The following is a 21063-nucleotide window of genomic DNA, read 5'->3' as shown; positions in this document are numbered from 1 at the left end:
CATATACTCTGCTCCTGGCGAGGTTACTAACATAGGTGTTCTAAGAACTTTGGTGGGCAACTTAAACTTATCCACAAATCCCCATATATGTATGAATGCGATGCACCAGTATAAAAAAGAACGATTGCAGTAAATGACTTAACCAAGAACTTACCTATTACTGCATCAGGCTGTGCTTCAACCTCCTCCACATTAACGTGGTTCACTTGTCCTCTGTTGAAAGGGTTCGGCTTCTTCCCCGAGCTTCCATTGCCATTTCCATTCTTTGCTTCCGGACAATCAGTGGCATAATGTCCAGTCTTCTGGCACTTAAAACAAGTAACGTGGCTTAGATCCCTCTTGGCTGGGGTTGATGGGTTGGTACGGTTCTGTTCGTTGCTTCCTCCGTTCCCATTCCCATTCTTGGGGCCACTATGATTGTGCGAGCTCCCTCCATTATGATTGTGACCTCCCTGGTTATGCTGAAGGTGTCCTCCCGAGTTCGGGGTAAAACGAGGCTTCTGATGAGCTCCTGTATTGTACTTTCCTTGTCCATACTTCCTCTTACGGCTCTCAATCTGCTGCTGCTTCCCTTCAATCATGAGAGCTCTATCTACCAACTCCTGGTAGTTGTTAAAAGTTGCCACCATCAACTGCATGCTCAGCTCATCATTCAGTCCTTCCAGAAACTTCTCCTGCTTAGCTGCATCCGTAGCAACATCATCTGGGGCATAACGTGCTAACTTACTAAAATCCTCCACGTATTGGCCAACGGTACGTCCTCCTTGGTGTAAGTTGCGAAACTCACGTTTCTTCATGGCCATAGCTCCTGCTGAAACATGGGTAGTACGGAAAGCTTGCTGAAACTGGTCCCATGTGACGGTGTCAATGGGGTGAGTGGCTATGTAATTCTCCCACCATGATGTTGTGGGTCCATCAAGCTGATGTGCGGCAAAACGCACTCTCTCCGCATATGTGCATCCTGCAGTGGTCAGCTCCCTTCCAACCTTGCGGAGCCAATCATCTGCAACAATCGGCTCGGTGCTACTGGAGAACACCGGCGGATTCAGCCTAAGAAAACGGGCTAAGTGATCAACAGGTGGTGGTGGTGGTGGGTTGTTGTTGTTGTTGTTGCCTTGGTTCTGAACTAGCGCTTGCATCAGGGTATTCTGCTGCTGAATCAACTGAGTGATCTCTGGTGGTAAAACAAATCCGGTGTCGCGTCTCGGAGGCATCTGATGGGTTTTAGAAAAAAAATGAGAAAATAGGATAGAATGAGATCTAGAGGGAAAACACTACCCATGCACATGAGACAAACACAATCATATCACTCCAATCAATTCAAGCAAGGCATACAATTGATCTAACTATCATTACAAAGTGCTTGGACTATACTATATACATGGGGAAAATACTACTACTAATTTGGTGGTCTACTAGAAAAATTGATCGGTCGAAGACTCCATGATATCTGCTCCGGCTTCATCCTCCCAATCATCATCACTGGGGTCCGAGTCAGTGTCGTCGATGATGATGTAGTTCTCCGGGCAAGTAGAATCGTCATCGTCTCCTCCTGGCGCTGGGTCTCCCATGAATACTCCGATCTTCTTTATCAGGTCGCCATTCTTCTCCACTAGTGCGACGATTTCCTCCATATAATCCTCGCGTGTAGCCTTGAGTTCTTGCTCCAGTTCCGTGATCCTAGTCTTTGCCTTCTTCAGATATATCATGTCTGGGCACATCTGGTTCTCCTGGCGACGAATGTGCTGGTTTAACTCCTGAATGAAAGCTGCAATAGATCTATCCTTCCTAGTGCTGATCATCTCCCATTGCTCGTCTCGGCGCCCACAAATCTGATAGATAGTATCCTTGAGATCATTGTGGTACACTTCTCCAATGCGTCCCATGGTGATGTGGGCTGCCATGCTCTTGCCTAGACTCCAGGTTGGTGCATCAAAGGAAAACTCTATGGGCTCAGTGACTGGCATGAACGTCCTTCCTGGAACTTGAACTTGAATCATCCAGCGCTCCTCTTCTGGTAGTGTGGCGTTGTAGGTACCGGTGAAGCTTGGTATTCCGATGTTCAGGTACCTAGTAACTTCCTTCAAGTGTCGTTCAAAAGGTGTATCCTCATCCGGTTGCGCGAACTTGTTCCTTGCATCCGCCATCCTAAAAGAGTGGAAGAAAGGAGAGGAGTCAGAAATGAGAAGAGAGTAGTGATCTAGGGCTTTAGCTTAGTGGTCGTGTCCTACAGTCAGCGTGTGCTCTTATACCATCTGTGTAGCGACCAGACCTCAAACAGTCTAGTCTCTATGCACCAGTCTCATCCCTGGATCGGTAATGCTGACACGCACAGTACTTGAAGGATGTAGCGACCAGACCTCAAATAGTCTGTGCTGCTGTGCACCAGTGTCATCCCTGGATCAGTAATGTTGACACGCACAGTACAAATGGAGGATTTATAACAGAGTAGCAATCACACACTTATTACATCGAATATCTCAAAAGAGAAATAAGTATGATAAATATGGCTTAAGGCCATCTAATACGATAACAACGGAAGGCTTGGAAGATAAGTGAGTCCATCAACTCCAACGGCATCACTGAGTATAAGACCACGACCTAAGGCACCTTACTCGTCGTCTCAAAAGTACACAACATGAAACATTGCAGCCCAAAAACGGGTCAGCACATGGAATATGCTGGCAATGTAACACATAGAGAATAATGAACATAATAATGCTATACTACATGCATATATGGCTGGTGGAAAGCTCTATGGTTACAGTTTTGCGAAAAGCCAATTTTTCCCTACTGCAAAGGAATAAATTTTATTTAGCTATCATGGTGGTTGTTAAACATTGAGAATGGTTGACAGCATTCTCAATCCCAATTAAGTATCATCATTAACCCAACAAGATTAATTAAAGTAACATGATGAGATTCACATGATAATCCAGGTACTAGATACTCAAGTTGTCCATAACCGGGGACACGGCTAACCATGATTAGTTTATACACTCTGCAGAGGTTTGTGCACTTTTCCCACAAGACTCGATCGCCTCCGCTTGGTTCTCGCACTACATGATGTTTGAGAAACGGATGACCGAGACACAGTCTTTCAGGAGTGTTTGCACCTTACGATGTGATAGACCGTACCACCTACATCCCCTACATCTGCTAGTCTACCACTGTAAGAGTTCACACAACTTAATCAACTATGCTAGAGCCCATAATAGCTTGCGGCTTCACACGGAAGTTTCTAGCATGAATAATCTCATGATCCCTTTGAACCTGGGTGGCGGTCCAAAAGAAAAACAGGCAATCCTGGAATACCCAGGTACCTCAATCCACCCAGATGTGACTTTTAGTTGCCACCTTAAGTAAACCATTAATTAACAATCTCACATCTGTCATGAATATCTCTCAAACCCAATCCACGTCTACGAGCCTAGCATAGCAATATAATAGCGAACGTAGAAGTAACTCCCAAGGGTTTGATAATAAAACAGGTAATAGGCACTACCTCAACTACTTCCCAATACCCACAATTTAATTAGATCCTAATCATGCAATGTTTGAGGATTGATCTAATGCAATAAAAACTGGGTATGGAAAAAAGGTATGATCAAAGTGTTACTTGCCTTGCTGATGATCCGCGAAACCTAGAGATTCGAAGTAACAAGCGGCGCACTCCGGGTACTCTATCGCAAACAAACAAGCAAACAATAAGTACTCATCTAATGCACAAGTAAAACTCAAATAAAAGATCCAACCAGAAAGTTCAACTTAAGAACTCCAGTTTGCAAAAAGAATCAAATCGAACGAAGCAACGAAAGTCAAACGGCGAAAGAAACAAGCTTCGTTTACTAATCTGGATCTAGGTCAAATTTTACAGTGGCAAAAACTTGTTTGGGTAGGTTCAACAGAAAGAGAATTTCGAGAAGAAACTCTAGGCGCTTGAATCGCCTGATTCCGATAAACGAGCGAAAAGTTAAACGAAAACGAAGATCTGATCAGGAATCGAGATCTGGAAAAATCGCGGAAAATCGATGAAAAAGAAAACTGACGAACAATCCGACGAACACGTTCGTTAAAACGAACGGGTCGGTGAACGTTCACTAAGTAATAAAACCGAAAAAATAAACCGATCTGAAAAAAAACGAAAACTAGGGTTTAGAAAAAAAACGAACGTTTTTTTTAGAAAACCGGCAAGGCGGCGGCGGCTCGGCTACCTCGTCGGGACGGGCTCCGGCGGCGTCGGGCGGGGCTCCGGCGGGGCGGCGGGGCTCGGGGTGGCGTACGGCGAACGGGGCGGCGTGCTCCTCGGGCGGCGGCGGCTTGGGGCGGGGACGGGGTGAGGGAGAGGGGCGGCGGCGGGGTATATAAGAGGGGGGGACTGCCTTGGAGGAGGGGGCGAGGCGGGGTCGGCGAGCGGGACTCGGGCGGCGGCGGCTGTGCTCGCCTCGGTGTCCAGGAGGGAGACGGGCGCGGGATAGGCCGGCCTGGCTCGGCTGGGCCTCGGCCCAGTCGGGCGCGGGTTTTTTTTAAATATTCCGCCGAATCTAAAACAAATCGCAGAAAAATAAATAAAAATCCAAAAATGATAAAACAAACTTTCCCCATCTAATTAAAATAATTAGAACAAGGTGAACATTTTTTTTGACCCAAAAATGCAGTTTTGAAAACGTGCAATTTTTTTAATGCAAGTAAAATTGCAAATAAAATCCGAATAAAATCCAGTATATGATTTTAATATTTTTCCTCCAATATTTCAATTGTTTTGGAGAAGTCATATTTTCTCCTCTCATTTATTTTAATATGAAATATTTTTCGGAGAAAAAAATAATTAAAACCAAAAATCCTCGTTTTATTATTTGATAAAAATCAAATATGAAAAACCGGGAAATCCCCAACTCTCTCCGAGGGTCCTTGAGTTGCTTAGGATTTATCGAGGATTTGCCAAAATGCAATAAAATATGCTATGCAATAATGATCTAATGTATAACATTCCAAATTGAAAATTTGGGATGTTACAAACCTACCCCCTTAAGATGAATCTCGCCCTCGAGATTCATCTTAAGGGGGTAGGTTTGTAACATCCCAAATTTTCAATTTGGAATGTTATACATTAGATCATTAGATTCGGGTTGGCTAGAAAATAGGTGAGAGTGGTCCTTCCGTAGATCTTCCTCTCGCTCCCAGGTGGCTTCATCTTCCGTATGGTGACTCCACTGGACTTTGAAAACTTGATAACCTTACTGCGGGTGACTCGGCTGGCATACTCAAGAATCTTAACTGGTTTCTCCTCTTAGGTCAAATCACTTTCCAGCTGAATCGCTTCCAGTGGCACTGTATCTCTCAGTGGTATCTCAGCCATCTCTGCGTGGCACTTCTTCAACTGGGAAACGTGAAATACATCATGAACTCCTGACAATCCTTCAGGCAATTCCAGTTTGTATGCAACTTCTCCCATACGTTCCAAAACTCTGTATGGTCCGATAAAACGGGGCACTAGCTTTCCCTTAACTCCAAAGCGCTTCACTCCTCGAAGTGGTGATACTCGAAGATAAACTCTGTCTCCGACTTCGTGAACTGTCTCCTTACGTTTAGAATCTGCATAACTCTTCTGCCTGGACTGGGCTACCTTGAGCCTGTCGCGAATCAACCTTACTTTCTGTTCAGACTCCTTAATCAAATCTGGTCCAAACAATTGACGGTCTCCAACTTCGTCCCATAACAATGGTGTTCTGCACCTCCTTCCGTACAAAGCTTCGAAAGGGGCCATCTTTAAACTGGTTTGATAACTGTTGTTGTAAGAAAACTCTGCATATGGCAAGTTGTCGTCCCAACTCGATCCATAATCTAGCGCACAAGCTCTTAACATGTCTTCCAAAATCTGATTGACTCTCTCGGTCTGTCCATCTGTCTGTGGGTGAAAGGCTGTACTGAATTCTAGCCTGGTTCCCAAAGTTTCATGTAAATGATTCCAAAACTTCGAGGTAAACTGGGTTCCTCTATCTGATACAATGGTCCTCGGAACTCCATGCAAACATACGATCCTGGTCATGTATATCTTTGCCAACTTAGCACTGGTGTAGGTGGTCTTCACTGGAATGAAATGAGCTACTTTTGTCAAACGGTCGACTACAACCCATATTGAGTCATAGCCTGAACGAGTCCTGGGTAATCCCGTGATAAAATCCATGCCTATTTTATCCCACTTCCATTCGGGTATCGGCAATGGTTGTAGCAATCCCGCTGGCTTCTGATGTTCTGCCTTCACTCTCTGACATACATCACAAACTGCTACATACTCCGCTATATCCTTCTTTATTCCTGTCCACCAGAAAGTATCCTTCAAATCCAAATACATCTTGGTATTTCCTGGGTGAATTGAGTACGGTGAATCATGGGCCTCTTGCAAAATCAACTTCCTGATCTCCGGATCATTGGCACGTAAACGCGGTCCTCAAACCATAAGGTATCATGCTCATCCTCACGAAATCCCTTGGCTTTTCCTTCACTCATCCTTTCCTTTATCTCAGCAATCTCCTTGTCTGTCTTCTGAGCTTCTCTGATCTTATCCATCAAAGTAGAGTGAATCTCCAATGCTGCTACATAGCCTCTTGGAACTATTTCCAAACATAGTTCACGAAGATCTTCGGCTAACTCCTTGGGTAACTCTCCGGTCATGAGTGTCTTGACATGGCTCTTGCGGCTCAATGCATCAGCTACTACGTTAGCCTTTCCTGGGTGATAATGCAATCTCATATCATAATCCTTAATGAGCTCCAACCATCTCCTTTGCCTGAGATTCAACTCCTTCTGCATGAAAATGTACTTCAAACTCTTGTGATCCGTGTACACCTCACAGTGGTTTCCGATGAGAAAATGTCTCCATGTCTTCAACGCATGCACTACGGCTGCTAACTCCAAATCATGTGTAGCATAATTCAACTCATGGGGTTTAAGCTGTCGTGAGGCATATGAAACAACTCTTCCCTCCTGCATTAGCACTGCTCCAAGTCCTCGACGAGAAGCATCACAATATACTTCATAATCCTTGCGTTGATCTGGCAGAATCAACACTGGTGATGTGACCAAGCGTTTCTTCAACTCTTGGAAACTAGCTTCACATTCCTCGGTCCAATTGAACTTGGTGTCCTTCTTTAATAGCTCAGTCATGGGTTTAGCAATCTTCGAGAAATTCTCGATGAACCTCCGGTAGTATCCTGCAAGTCCAAGGAAACTCCGGATCTCTCCAACTGACGTGGGTGATTCCCAACCTGTTACTGTGTCAACTTTGGTGGGGTCTACTGCTATTCCTTCTCCGGATATAACATGTCCGAGGAATCCAACTTCCTTCAGCCAAAATTCACATTTGCTGAACTTGGAGTATAACTGATGTTCCCTGAGCTTCTCAAGTACCAAACGCAAATGCTCCTTATGCTCTTCTTCATTCTTGGAATAGACTAAAATATCGTCAATGAACACCACGACGAACTTATCCAAAAACTCCATAAACACTTTGTTCATCAGGTTCATGAAATAGGCAGGTGCGTTAGTCAGACCAAATGACATAACGGTATACTCATATAGCCCATATCTGGTGGTAAAAGCCGTCTTAGGTATATCCTGCTCTCGAATCTTTAACTGATGGTATCCTGATCGTAGATCGATCTTGGAAAATACCTTAGCTCCTTGTAGGCGGTCAAACAAATCATTGATCATCGGCAGTGGGTACTTGTTTTTGATGGTCACTTCATTCAATCCACGGTAATCAACAACCATCCTCAACGATCCATCTTTCTTCTCCACTAGAAGTACGGGCGATCCCCAAGGTGACGAACTTGGGCGAATATAGCCTTTATCCAATAACTCCTTAATCTGCTTCTTAATTTCCTCCAAATCTTTTGCGGGCATCCTGTACGGTCTCTTAGATATTGGCCCTGTGCCTGGCAAAAGTTCAATCAGAAACTCAATGTCTCTATCCGGTGGCATGCCCGGCAACTCTTCTGGAAATACATCCGGGTAATCCTTCACCACTGGTACTTCCTCCTGCACAACTCCTGATAAGGAATTCACTTGAGTCCTCTTTGGCACATGCCGGGATACATACTTGATCCTTCTTCCTTCTGGGGTGGTAAGCATAATCGACTTACTGGCACAATCGATGTTCCCTCCATACTTTGATAACCAATCCATGCCTAATATCACATCCAAACCTTGCGATTCCAATATTATTAGGTCTGAGGGAAACACGTAGTTACCAATTCTTAATGGTAACCGATCACACCATAAACTAGCCATATACTCTGCTCCTGGCGAGGTTACTAACATGGGTGACCTAAGGGCTTGGGTTGGCAGTTTATACTTATCCACAAATCCCCTTGATATGTATGAATGCGATGCACCAGTATCAAAAAGAACGAGTGCAGTAAATGACTTAACCATAAACTTACCTATTACTGCATCAGGCTGTGCTTCAACCTCTTCCACGCTCACGTGGTTCACATGTCCTTTGTTGAAAGGGTTCGGCTTCTTCCCAGAGCTTCCATTTCCATTACCATTCTGGGCTTCAGGACATTCATTGGCATAATGTCCAGTCTTCTGGCACTTAAAGCAAGTGACTTGGCTCAGGTCCCTCTTAGCTGGGGTTGAAGGGTTGGTACGGTTCTGTCCGTTGCTTCCTCCGTTCCCATTACCATTCTTGGAGCCATTATGGTTGTGCGAACTACCTCCTCCATGGGTATGCTGAAACTGTCCTCCCGATTTCGGGGCAAAACGTGGCTTCTGCTGAGCTCCAGAATTGTACTTCCCTTGTCCATACTTCCTCTTACGGTTTTCAATCTGCTGCTGCTTCCCTTCAATCATGAGCGCTCTATCTACCAACTCCTGGTAGTTGTTGAAGGTTGCTACCATTAGCTGCATGCTCAGCTCATCATTCAATCCTTCGAGAAACTTCTCCTGCTTGGCTGCATCCGTAGCAACGTCATCTGGTGCATAACGTGCTAACTTACTGAAATCCTCCACATACTGGCCTACGGTGCGTCCTCCTTGGCGTAGGTTGCAAAACTCACACTTCTTCATAGCCATAGCTCCTGCTGAAACATGGGCTGTACGGAAAGCTTGCTGAAACTGGTCCCATGTGACAGTGTCAATAGGGTGTGTGGCTGTGTAATTCTCCCACCATGATGCTGCGGGTCCATCAAGCTGATGTGCGGCAAAACGCACTCTTTCCGCATCTGTGCATCCTGCAGTGGCCAACTCCCTTCCAACTTTGCGGAGCCAATCATCTGCAACAATCGGCTCGGTGCTGCTGGAAAACACCGGCGGATTTAGCCTCAAGAAACGGGCTAAGTGATCAACAGGTGGTGGTGGTGGGTTGTTGTTGTTGTTGTTGCCTTGGTTCTGTACCAACACTTGCATCAGGGCATTCTGTTGCTGAATCAACTGAGTGATCTCTAGTGGGAAAACAAATCCGGTGTCACGTCTCGGAGGCATCTGATAGGTTAGAAAAGATGAGAGTTTAGAATAGATGAGGTCTAGAGGGAAAACACTACCCATATGCTCATGAGTCAAACACAATCAATATCACTCAATCAATTCAAACAAGGCATACAATCGATCTATCTAGCGTTACAAAAGTGCTCGAACTATACTATATAAATGGGGGAAAACTACTACTGATATGGTGGTCTACTAGAAATTCTGATCAGTTGAAGACTCCATGATATCTACTCCAGCTTCATCAACAAAGTCATCTTCACTGGGGTCCGAGTCGGTGTCGTCGATGATGATGTAGTTATCCGGGCAAGCGCATTCATCATCTTCTGCTTTTGGCACTGGATTTCCCATGAATACTCCAATCTTCTTCTCCAGGTCGTCATTCTTCCCTACTAGCGCGACGATTTCCTCCAAATAATCCTCGCGTGTAGCCTTGAGTTCTTCCTCCAGCTCCTTGATCTTCGTCAATGCCTTCTTCAGATCTATCTTGTCTGAGCACATCTGGTTCTCCTGGCGACGAATGTGTTGGTTTTGCTCCTGGATGAAAGCTGCAATTGATCCATCCTTCTTGGTGCTAATCATCTCCCATTGCTCGTCTCGGAGTCCACAAATCTGATAAATAGTATCCTTAAGCTCCCTGTGGTAGACTTCTCCAATGCGTCTCATAGTGATGTGGGCTGCCATGCTCTTCCCTAAACTCCAGGTTGGTGCTTCAAAAGACAACTTTATAGGCTCAGTGACTGGCGCAATCGTCCTTCCTGGAACTTGAACTTGAATCTGCCAGCTCTCCTCTTCAGGTAATGTGGCGTTGTAGGTTTCGGTGATGCTTGGTATTCCTATGTTCAAATACGTAGTGACTTCCTTCAAGTGACGTCCAAAAGGCGTATCCTCATCTGGTTGCATGAACTTGCTCCTTGCATCCGCCATTCCTAAAAGAGTAGAAACTGGAGAGGGGTCAGAAATGAGAAGAGAGAAGTGTTCTAGGGTTTAAGCTTAGTGGCCGTGTCCTACAGTCAGCGTGTGCTCTGATACCACCTTTGTAGCGACCAGACCTCAAACAGTCTGTGCTGCTGTGCACCGGTGTCATCCCTGGATCAGTAATGCTGACACGCACAGTACAAATGGAGGATTTATAACAGAGTAGCAATCACACACTTATTACATCGAATATCTCAAAAGAGAAATAAGTATGATAAATATGGCTTAAGGCCATCTAATACGATAACAGCGGAAGGCTTGGAAGATAAGTGAGTCCATCAACTCCAACGGCATCACTGAGTATAAGACCACGACCTAAGGCACCTTACTCCTCGTCTGAAAAGTCTGCAACATGAAACGTTGCAGCCCGAAAACGGATCAGCACATGGAATATGCTGGCAATGTAACACATAGAGAATAATGAACACAATAATGCTATACTACATGCATATATGGCTGGTGGAAAGCTCTATGGTTACAGTTTTGCGAAAAGCCAATTTTTCCCTACTGCAAAGGAATAAATTTTATTTAACTATCATGGTGGTTGTTAAACATTGAGAATGGTTGACAGCATTCTCAATCCCAATTAAGTATCATCATTAACCCAACAAGATTAATTAAAGTAACATGATGAGATTCACATGGTAATCCAGGTACTAGATACTCAAGTTGTCCATAACCGGGGACACGGCTAACCATGATTAGTTTATACACTCTGCAGAGGTTTGTGCACTTTTCCCACAAGACTCGATCGCCTCCGCTTGGTTCTCGCACTACATGATGTTTGAGAAACGGATGACCGAGACACAGTCTTTCAGAAGTGTTTGCACCTTACGATGTGATAGACCGTACCACCTACATCCCCTACATCTGCTAGTCTACCACTGTAAGAGTTCACACAACTTAATCAACTATGCTAGAGCCCATAATAGCTTGCGGCTGCACACGGAAGTTTCTAGCATGAATAATCTCATGATCCCTTTGAACCTGGGTGGCGGTCCAAAAGAAAAACAGGCAATCCTGGAATACCCAGGTACCTCAATCCACCCAGATGTGAGTTTTAGTTGCCACCTTAAGTAAACCATTAATTAACAATCTCACATCTGTCATGAATATCTCTCAAACCCAATCCACGTCTACGAGCATAGCATAGCAATATAATAGCAACGTACAAGTAACTCCCAAGGGTTTGATAATAAAACAGGTAATAGGTACTACCTCAACTACTTCCCAATACCCACAATTTAATTAGATCCTAATCATGCAATGTTTGAGGATTGATCTAATGCAATAAAAACTGGGTATGGAAAAAAGGTATGATCAAAGTGTTACTTGCCTTGCTGATGATCCGCGAAACCTAGAGATTCGAAGTAACAAGCGGCGCACTCCGGGTACTCTATCGCAAACAAACAAGCAAACAATAAGTACTCATCTAATGCACAAGTAAAACTCAAATAAAAGATCCAACCAGAAAGTTCAACTTAAGAACTCCGGTTTGCAAAAAGAATCAAATCGAACGAAGCAACGAAAGTCAAACGGCGAAAGAAACAAACTTCGTTTACTAATCTGGATCTAGGTCAAATTTTACAGTGGCAAAAACTTGTTTGGGTAGGTTAAACGGAAAGAGAATTTCGAGAAGAAACTCTAGGCGCTTGAATCGCCTGATTCCGATAAACGAGCGAAAAGTTAAACGAAAACGAAGATCTCATCAGGAATCGAGATCTGCAAAAATCGCGGAAAATCGATGAAAAAGAAAACTGATGAATAGTTAAACGAACGAACGTTCATTAACAGCGACAATCCGACGAACACGTTCGTTAAAACGAACGGGTCGGTGAACGTTCACTAAGTAATAAAACCGAAAAAAATAAACCGATCTGAAAAAAAAACGAAAACTAGGGTTTAGAAAAAACGAACGGTTTTTTTAGAAAACCGGCAAGGCAGCGACGGCTCGGCTACCTCGTCGGGATGGGCTCCGGCGGCGTCGGGCGGGGCTCCGGCGGGGCTCGGCGAGGGCGGCGGGGCTCGGGGCGGCGTACGGTGAACGGGGCGGCGTGCTCCTCGGGCGGCGGCGGCGGGCTCCGGCGGCGGCGGCTTGGGGCGGGGACGGGGTGAGGGAGAGGGGCAGCGGCGGGGTATATAAGAGGGAGGGGGCTGCCTTGGAGGAGGGGCGAGGCGGGGTCGGCGAGCGGGACTCAGGCGGCGGCGGCCGTGCTCGCCTCGGTCTCCAGGAGGGAGACGGGCGCAGGATGGGCCGGCCTGGCTAGGCTGGGCCTCGGCCCAGTTGGGCGCGGTTTTTTTTAACATTCCGCCGAATCTCTAAAAAATCGCAGAAAAATAAATAAAAATCCAAAAATGATAAAACAAAATTTCCCCGTCTAATTAAAATAACTAGAACAAGGTGACCATTTTTTGACCCAAAAATGCAGTTTTGAAAACGTGCAATTTTTTTAATGCAAGTAAAATTGCAAATAAAATCCAATATATGATTTTAATATTTTTCCTCCAATATTTCAATTGTTTTGGAGAATTCATATTTTCTCCTCTCATTTATTTTAATATGAAATATTTTTCGGAGAGAAAAATAATTAAAACAAAAAATCCTCGTTTTATTATTTGATAAAAATCAAATATGAAAAACCGGGAAATCCCCAACTCTCTCCGAGGGTCCTTGAGTTGCTTAGGATTTATCGAGGATTTGCCAAAATGCAATAAAATATGCTATGCAATAATGATCTAATGTATAACATTCCAAATTGAAAATTTGGGATGTTACAAAGGATTTATAACAGAGTAGCAATCACACACTTATTACATCGAATAGTCTCAAGAGAGAACTGATTACAATAAATATGGCTTAAGGCCATCTAAACAAGATAACAGCGGAAGGCTTGGAAGATAAAGTGAGTCCATCAACTCCAACGACATCACTGAGTATAAGACCACGACCTATGGCACCTTACTCGTCATCTGAAAAGGCTGCAACATGAACGTTGCAGCCCGAAAACGGGTCAGCACATGGAATATGCTGGCAAAGTAACACATAGAGAGTAATGAACAGTATAATGCTATCACTACATGCATATTTGGCTGGTGGAAAGCTCTATGGTTATAGTTTTGCGAAAAGCCAATTTTTCCCTACAACAAAGGAATAAATTTTATTTAACTATCATGGTGGTTGTTAAACATTGAGAAGGTACCTCCAACTCAATCCCAATTAAGAACGTGATTAACCCAATCAAATTAAATTAAGTAACATGATGATGAGATTCACATGATAATCCAAGAACTAGATACTCAAGATGTCCATAACCGGGGACATGGCTAACCATGATTAGTTTGTACACTCTGCAGAGGTTTGTGCACTTTTCCCCACAAGACTCGATCGCCTCCATTTGATTTCTCGCACTACATGGTGTTTGAGAAACGGATGACCGAGACACAGTCTTTCAGAAACAATACTCTTTACTCCGGGTGGACAGTTACACCTACTTTCCCCTACATCTGCTAGCCCACCTCTTCAAGAGGTCATGTAACCTACTCAAGTATGCTAGAGCCCATAATCGCTTGTGGCTGCACAAGGAAGTTTCTAGCATGAATAATCTCATGATCCCTTTGAGCCTGGGTGGCGGTCCATAGGATGATCACACGGGTACTCCGGGATATCCAAAAATACAGGCAACACTGGGTTCTCCAGGTGCCTCAATCCACCCAGTCGTTTATTTAAGTAGTCACCTTAAGTTGAACCATTAATTAACAATCTCACATCTGTCATGGAAATTCACTCGAACCCAATCCACGTCTAGTAGCATAGCATAGCAATATAAGCAAACGTAGAAGTAACTCCCAATGGTTTGATAATAAACAGGGCAATAGGTACTACCTCATCTACTTCCCAAATCCCACATATTAATCAGATCCTAATCATGCAATTGTTTGGGGATTGATCTAATGCAATAAAACTGGGTGGTAAAGAGGTATGATCAAAGTGTTACTTGCCTTGCTGATGATCCGTGAAACCTAGAGACTCCTAGTAGCACGCTTCGCACTCCGGGTACTCTATCGCAAACAAAAAATACATACATAAGCAATCAAGCAAGGGTGCACGGGTAAAACTCTAAATAAGAGACCTAACCAGAATGTTCAACTTAAGAACTCTGGTTTGCAAAAAGAATCAAATTGAACGAAGCAACGAAACTCAAACGGCGAAAGAAACAAGCTTCGTTTACTAATCTGGACCTAAGTCAAATTTTACAGTAGCAAAAACTTGTTTAAGTTGGTTAAACAGAAAGAGGGTTTCGAGACGAAACTCTAAGCGCTTGAATCGCCTGATTCCGATAAACGAGCGAAAAGTTATACTAAAACGAAAAACACATCGGAAATCGCTATCGAAAGTAATCGCGGAAAATCCGAGAAAAAGAAAAAACTGACGAACAGGCTAACGAACGAACGTTCGCTGTCTGCGGTTAAACGACGAAAACCGTTCATTAAAACGAACATACGGACGAACCTCCGCTAAATAGACTAAACCGGGAAAAAATAAAACCGATCTAATAAAAAAATAAACCGGGTTCCTAAAAAAACCCGACGGTTTTCTCTCGAAAACCGCGGCGGCGGCGATGACTACCTCCGGCGGGTCAACGGGCGGCGGCGGCGGGTCAACGGGCGGCGGCGGTCGGCTTCGGCGGGGCGGCGGTCGGCTCCGGCGGGGCGGCGAAGGGCGACGGCGGCGGCGGCACGGGCGACGGCGGCGGCTCGGGGCTAGGGTTAGGGTTAGGGGCGGCGTGGGCTGGGGTGGGCTGGCGGCTTATAAAGCCCGGGGCGAGGCACAGTCCGGGTCGCCCACGGCGGCCCGAGTCGGTTCATTTTTTTTATAAATCGGACGTCCAGAAAAAGTAAGAAAAGAAATACTAAACGGACTCCAAAAATTCCGAAATAAATTTTCCCTGTCCTCTGAAAATAGGCAGGACAAGATGAACATTTATTTGGGCCTAAAATGCAATTTGGAAAAACGCATATTTTTCCTAGGAAAATAAAATCAAATATTAGTTTTTGATATTTTCCTCCAATATTTCATTATTTTTGGAGAAGTCATATTATGCCCTCTCATATATTTTAAATATGAAATATTTTTCAGAGGGAAAAATAATTAAAACAAATGATCCTATTTTCAAAATTTGAGAAAACCCAAATATGAAAATAACGAAATCCCCAACTCTCTCCGTGGGTCCTTGAGTTGCGTAGAATTTTTAGGATCGCAAAACAAAATGCAATAAAATATGTTATGCATGATGATCTATTGTATAACATTCCAAATTGAAAATTTGGGATGTTACACATTGCTTGCAAGGCTTATAGTGATGAGCATTACCGAGAGGGCCCAGAGATACCTCTCCGACAATCGGAGTGACAAATCCTAATCTCGATCTATGCCAACTTAACAAACACCATCGGAGACACTTGTAGAGCATCTTTATAATCACCTAGTTACGTTGTGACGTTTGATAGCACACTAAGTGTTCCTCCGATATTCGGGAGTTGCATAATCTCATAGTCATAGGAACATGTATAAGTCATGAAGAAAGCAATAGCAATAAACTAAACGATCATAGTGCTAAGCTAACGGATGGGTCTTGTCCATCACATCATTTTCTAATGATGTAATCCCGTTCATCAAATGACAACACATGTCTATGGCTAGGAAAGTTAACCATCTTTGAATAACGAGCTAGTCTAGTAGAGGCATACTAGGGACACTCTATTTGTCTATGTATTCACACATGTACTAAGTTTCCGGTTAATACAATTCTAGCATGAATAATAAACATTTATCATGATATAAGGAAATATAAATAACAACTTTATTATTGCCTCTAGGGCATATTTCCTTCATTAGTATGACAATGAGCTCGAGTTGTGGGACACGTGATCGGACACGAAAGACGTGTCGTTCAAACAAGTCATCATCATTTTGTTGGATAGCGGTGATGCATGAGGCGGCGCGTCGACAACTATGTTTAAGGCGTCGTCAAGGGTGGTGCCGATAGACTGTGTCTGGTGTACTCGACACTATACAACATCGGCACACCTTCGTGCTCGGTTCCAGCTACTTCCGTTTATGTGGACATGAGTTTACTAGGTGTTGGGTAAGATCGACGCTTCTTCGTATTTGATGTCGGTATCGACATGCCATTGTGCTTGGACAAGTTAGAGTACATGTTTCATGTATTTTGTAGCTTTGGGCACCAAAGTAACCGCGCTAGACAGGTCAAGGTACTGCAAGTGTGTTTACCTCTTTTTATAAATAAATTTTCATCTTTGGGTGGGCGGCTAGGAATCTCTGCCCGCTCTTTAGTCAAAGATTCATATAACACACCATCGGTTATCCATTTGATTCCACTACCTGGATGGATGAGAATTGTGGCATAGAATTGCATTATGAGCTCTTCATGCCAAGGGGGTTGGGCTTCTGACATAGACTTGTTAGGATCCAAGGTTTCAAAGTTTTGGTGTGCACATGTTAGATGTTTTTATGCTTATTAATGAATTCCCAATCAATATATTGCATAACATGGACCGTTGTGTCTTTGTCAAACGAAATAGTCTCATAGAGATCATGCTGCTTAGTAGTGTAAAATCTGGGATTTATGGCAGTCTTGTTTGCTACTGGGGCATATGGATCGTTGTTTTCCAATGCTTTTAGTCTTTCTTTGTCATCATAATAGGCAGTTGGGTCCTAAGCTTCCTGAGGCGGGGACGTGCATCTGGGGCATCTGCTATGGCTCTGGGCTTCTTGGGAGATTTAGCTTGGGTTTTTTCGTAGTGGACTTCTTGGGCACAACAGTTGCCATAAGGCTTGATGAAATATAAAGGTTGTCTTTTCATGCTTTTGGCCCCTGCACAAGACATCATATCCAGTATATGTGAGGCCATCAGTTCTTTTGCATTGCATGCACATGTAGTGCCTTATGTGCATTTGCGACATATGGATGGTACGGCCGTATGAGCTATAAGCCACACGCTCAGCCTCTTCTACCTTGGTCGTAGCGCATGGTTTGGGATGTGGTCCCGACTCTGAGCATTGCGGTCTGGTCGAACGGGGTGTTTTGGTAGGTCTGTCTAGACTTTGATTGGTAAGGCTTGACGAATGGCATGCTTTGTCATCTCTCCCGGCTATTGACCCCTCCGGCCTGGTCGTCTGGCGTGTGCTCTTTCCTGGCGCTTACATTGTCTAGTCGGTTCGCCTGGTTTCCTTCTTCTCATGTGGTTCCGGGTGAGGATGTCCAGTTATGATTGTTCGGGTCATTTGCCGTGGGCGATGCAGTTCGGTTTTCTATTAATCCGGCTAGAATATGAAAAAAAAACTCAGGCTCAATTGTGACGCCCCCGATTCAATCGTACACTAATCATACACGCAAACGTGTACGATCAAGATCAGGGACTCACGGGAAGATATCACAACACAACTCTAAAAATAAAATAAGTCACAAGCATCATATTACAAGCCAGGGGCCTCGAGGGCTTGAATATAAGAGCTCGATCATAGACGAGTCAGCGGAAGCAACAATATCTGAGTACAAACATAAGTTAAACAAGTTGCCATAAGATGGCTAGCACAAACCGGGCTATAGCTCGAAAGAGGCGCAGGCCTCCTGCCGGGGATCCTCCTAAACTACTCCTGGTTGTCGCCGACGGCCTGCACGTAGTAGTAGGTACCCGCAGTGTAGTAGGAGTCGTCGTCGACGGTGGCGTTTGGCTCCTGGGCTCCAGCATCTGGTTGCGACAACCAAGAAGAAAGGAAAGGGGGAAAAGGGGGAGCAAAGCAACTGTGAGTACTCATCCAAAGTACTCGCAAGCAAGGATCTACACTACATATGCATTGGTATCAATGAAATGGGTATTATCTGTGGACTGAACTGCAGAATGCCAGAATAAGAGGGGGATAGCTAGTCCTATCGAAGACTACGCTTCTGGCAGCCTCCATCTTGAAGCAGTAGAAGAGAGTAGATGGTAAGTTAACCAAGTATGATCGCATAACATAATCTTACCCGGCGATCCTCTCCTTGTTGCCCTATTAGAGAGCGATCACCGGGTTGTATCTGGCACTTGAAAGGGTGTGTTTTATTAAGTATTTGATTCTAGTTGTCATAAGGTCAAGGTACAACTCCGGGTCGTCCTTTTATCGAGGGACACGGCTATTCGAATAGATAAACTCCCCTGCAGGGGGTGCACCACATAACCCAACACGCTCGATCCCTCTGGCCGGACACACTTTCCTGGGTCATGCCCGGCCTTGGAAGATCAACACGTCGCAGCCCTACCTAGGCACAACAGAGAGGTCAGCACGCCGGTCTAAATCCTATGCGCGCAGGGGTCTGGGCCCATCGCCCATTGCACACCTGCACGTTGCGTACGCGGCCGGTAAGCAGACCTAGCCTCCCTAATACAAGAGCAGGCGTTCCAGTCCAATCCAGCGCGCGCCGCTCAGTCGCTGACGTCAAGAAGGCTTCGGCTGATACCACGACGTCGAGTGCCCATAACTGTTCCCGCGTAGTTGGTTAGTGCGTATAGGCCAGTGGCCAGACTCAGATCAAATACCAAGATCTCGTTAAGCGTGTTATTTGATGTAACCACGGACGCCGACCTGGGCCAGGCCCACCTCTCACCTAGGTTGTCTCAACCTGCCCTGTCGCTCCGCCACAAAGTAACAGTCGGGGACCATCGGGAACCCAGGCCCACCACTACCGGGATGGAACCACCTGTCCTTTCAGCCCCCACATTGGAATCACTTGCGGGTACTCTATGAGCCGACCCGACTTTAGTCACCACATGTATCATATAATATGTATGTAACTATATACCCGTGATCACCTCCCGAGTGATCATGGCCCGATAGTATAGCATGGCAGACGGACAAGAATGTAGGGCCACTGATGGAATACTAGCATCCTATACTCGGCATTTAGGATTGCAGGTAAAGGTAACAACAGTAGTGGCAAAGACAGGCTATGCAACAGAATAGGATTAACCGAAAGCAGTAACATGCTACCCTACTCTAATGCAAGCAGTAGAGAGAAGGAATAGGCGATATCGGGTTGATCAAGGGGGGGGGGCTTGCCTGGTTGCTCTGGCAAGGAGGGGTTGTCAACAACGTAGCCGATTGGGGCACCATCAGCGGCGTGAGTCTAGTAGTCTACCGGAGAGAAGAGGGGGAAGAAACAATGAATACAATGCAAACAGATGCATATTGATGCATGCCATGACAAGTAATGGTGCCAGGTGTGCCCTAACACGGTAGAAGGTGATATCGGCGAAGGGGGGAAACATCCGGGAAAGTATTCCCGGTGTTTCGCATTTTCGGACACATGAACGGGAGGGGGAAAATTGCGTGTTCGCTATGCTAGGGATGTGTGGCGGACGAACGACTGCGTATCCGGATTCGTCTCGTCGTTCTGAGCAACTTTCATGTACACAGTTTTTCCATCCGAGTTATAGATTATTTTATATTAATTTTTAAAGATTTAATCAATTTTTAAATTATTATTATTAAATTAATTCGAAAATAGCATTATTGCATCAGCATGACGTTAGCAGTCAACAGAGGTGTTGACTAGGTCGCTGACGTGTGGGTCCCGCATGTCATTGACGGTTTAGTTAATTAACAGTAGTTAATTAGGTTAATTAGGTTAATTTATCAGACTTAATTAAGTTAATTATCTATTTAACTAATTATTTTTAAATTCTTCTTTTTTATAAATTCGTTATAGGGTCTGGGCCCCGTTTGGCAGCGGCCCAAGGCCACGACAGGTCGGGCTAACGGGTGCGCGGGCGACGGGTTACGGGCGCGGTTTGAGCGCCCGATTGGGCGCAGTGGGGCGAGGCCAGAGGCGAACGCCGGCGCCAACGACAGCGACGCAGGCGGGCAGCGAGGAGGCCGGAGTGGCGCCGGGCAGGGGACGACGACGAGCACGGCGCAGGCGGCGAGGGGAGCGGCGTGGCGCGCGGGCGGGCGGCGAGCGCGGGCACAGCGGCGGACGCGCGCTGGCCGCCGAGCAGGGGCTCGTGTGGGCGCTGCGGGGCTGCAGAGCAGGCGCGGCGCGGCGGAGCAGTGCAGCAGCAGCAGGTCGCGGGCGACTGCGGGTGCGCGCGGTGGGGGCTGCAGGCGTGGTGGCCGAGGCCACGAGCGAGCGGGCACACGCGAGATGGCGGTGAGCGTGGCCACGATGGGCGAGCAACAAGCGACGACGAGCAGGGCGCGGCAGTAGCGGGGCTGCGGGAGTGGGCACGACGGGGGCAAGGCGGGGCTTGGCCGATGCGGGCGCGCGGCCAGGGCGCGCGCGGGCGATGGCCACGGTGGGGCGCAGGAGCAGAGACGGGGGCGGACGGCGCACGGTGAGCACGCGGGGCGAGGGAGAGAGGAGGCCGGAGCCTCACCGCGGGGCTGTAGGGCACGGGGCAGTGGGGCTCAGGGAGGAAGATGGGGACGACGACGATGATGGCGAGGACGGCGGGGCAGCTCCAGCGAGGTGTCGAGGAGGAGGACAGCGAGGCGGCGGGGATCGTCGACGGGGTCGGGGCGACGTGGGGGTTCGTTCC

The sequence above is a fragment of the Triticum aestivum genome, chromosome 2D (assembly GCF_018294505.1).
Source record: "Triticum aestivum cultivar Chinese Spring chromosome 2D, IWGSC CS RefSeq v2.1, whole genome shotgun sequence".
In the NCBI taxonomy this organism is placed as follows: Eukaryota; Viridiplantae; Streptophyta; class Magnoliopsida; order Poales; family Poaceae; genus Triticum; species Triticum aestivum.
The sequence above is the reverse complement of the archived record's forward strand: the minus strand, read 5'-3'. Positions refer to the sequence as shown.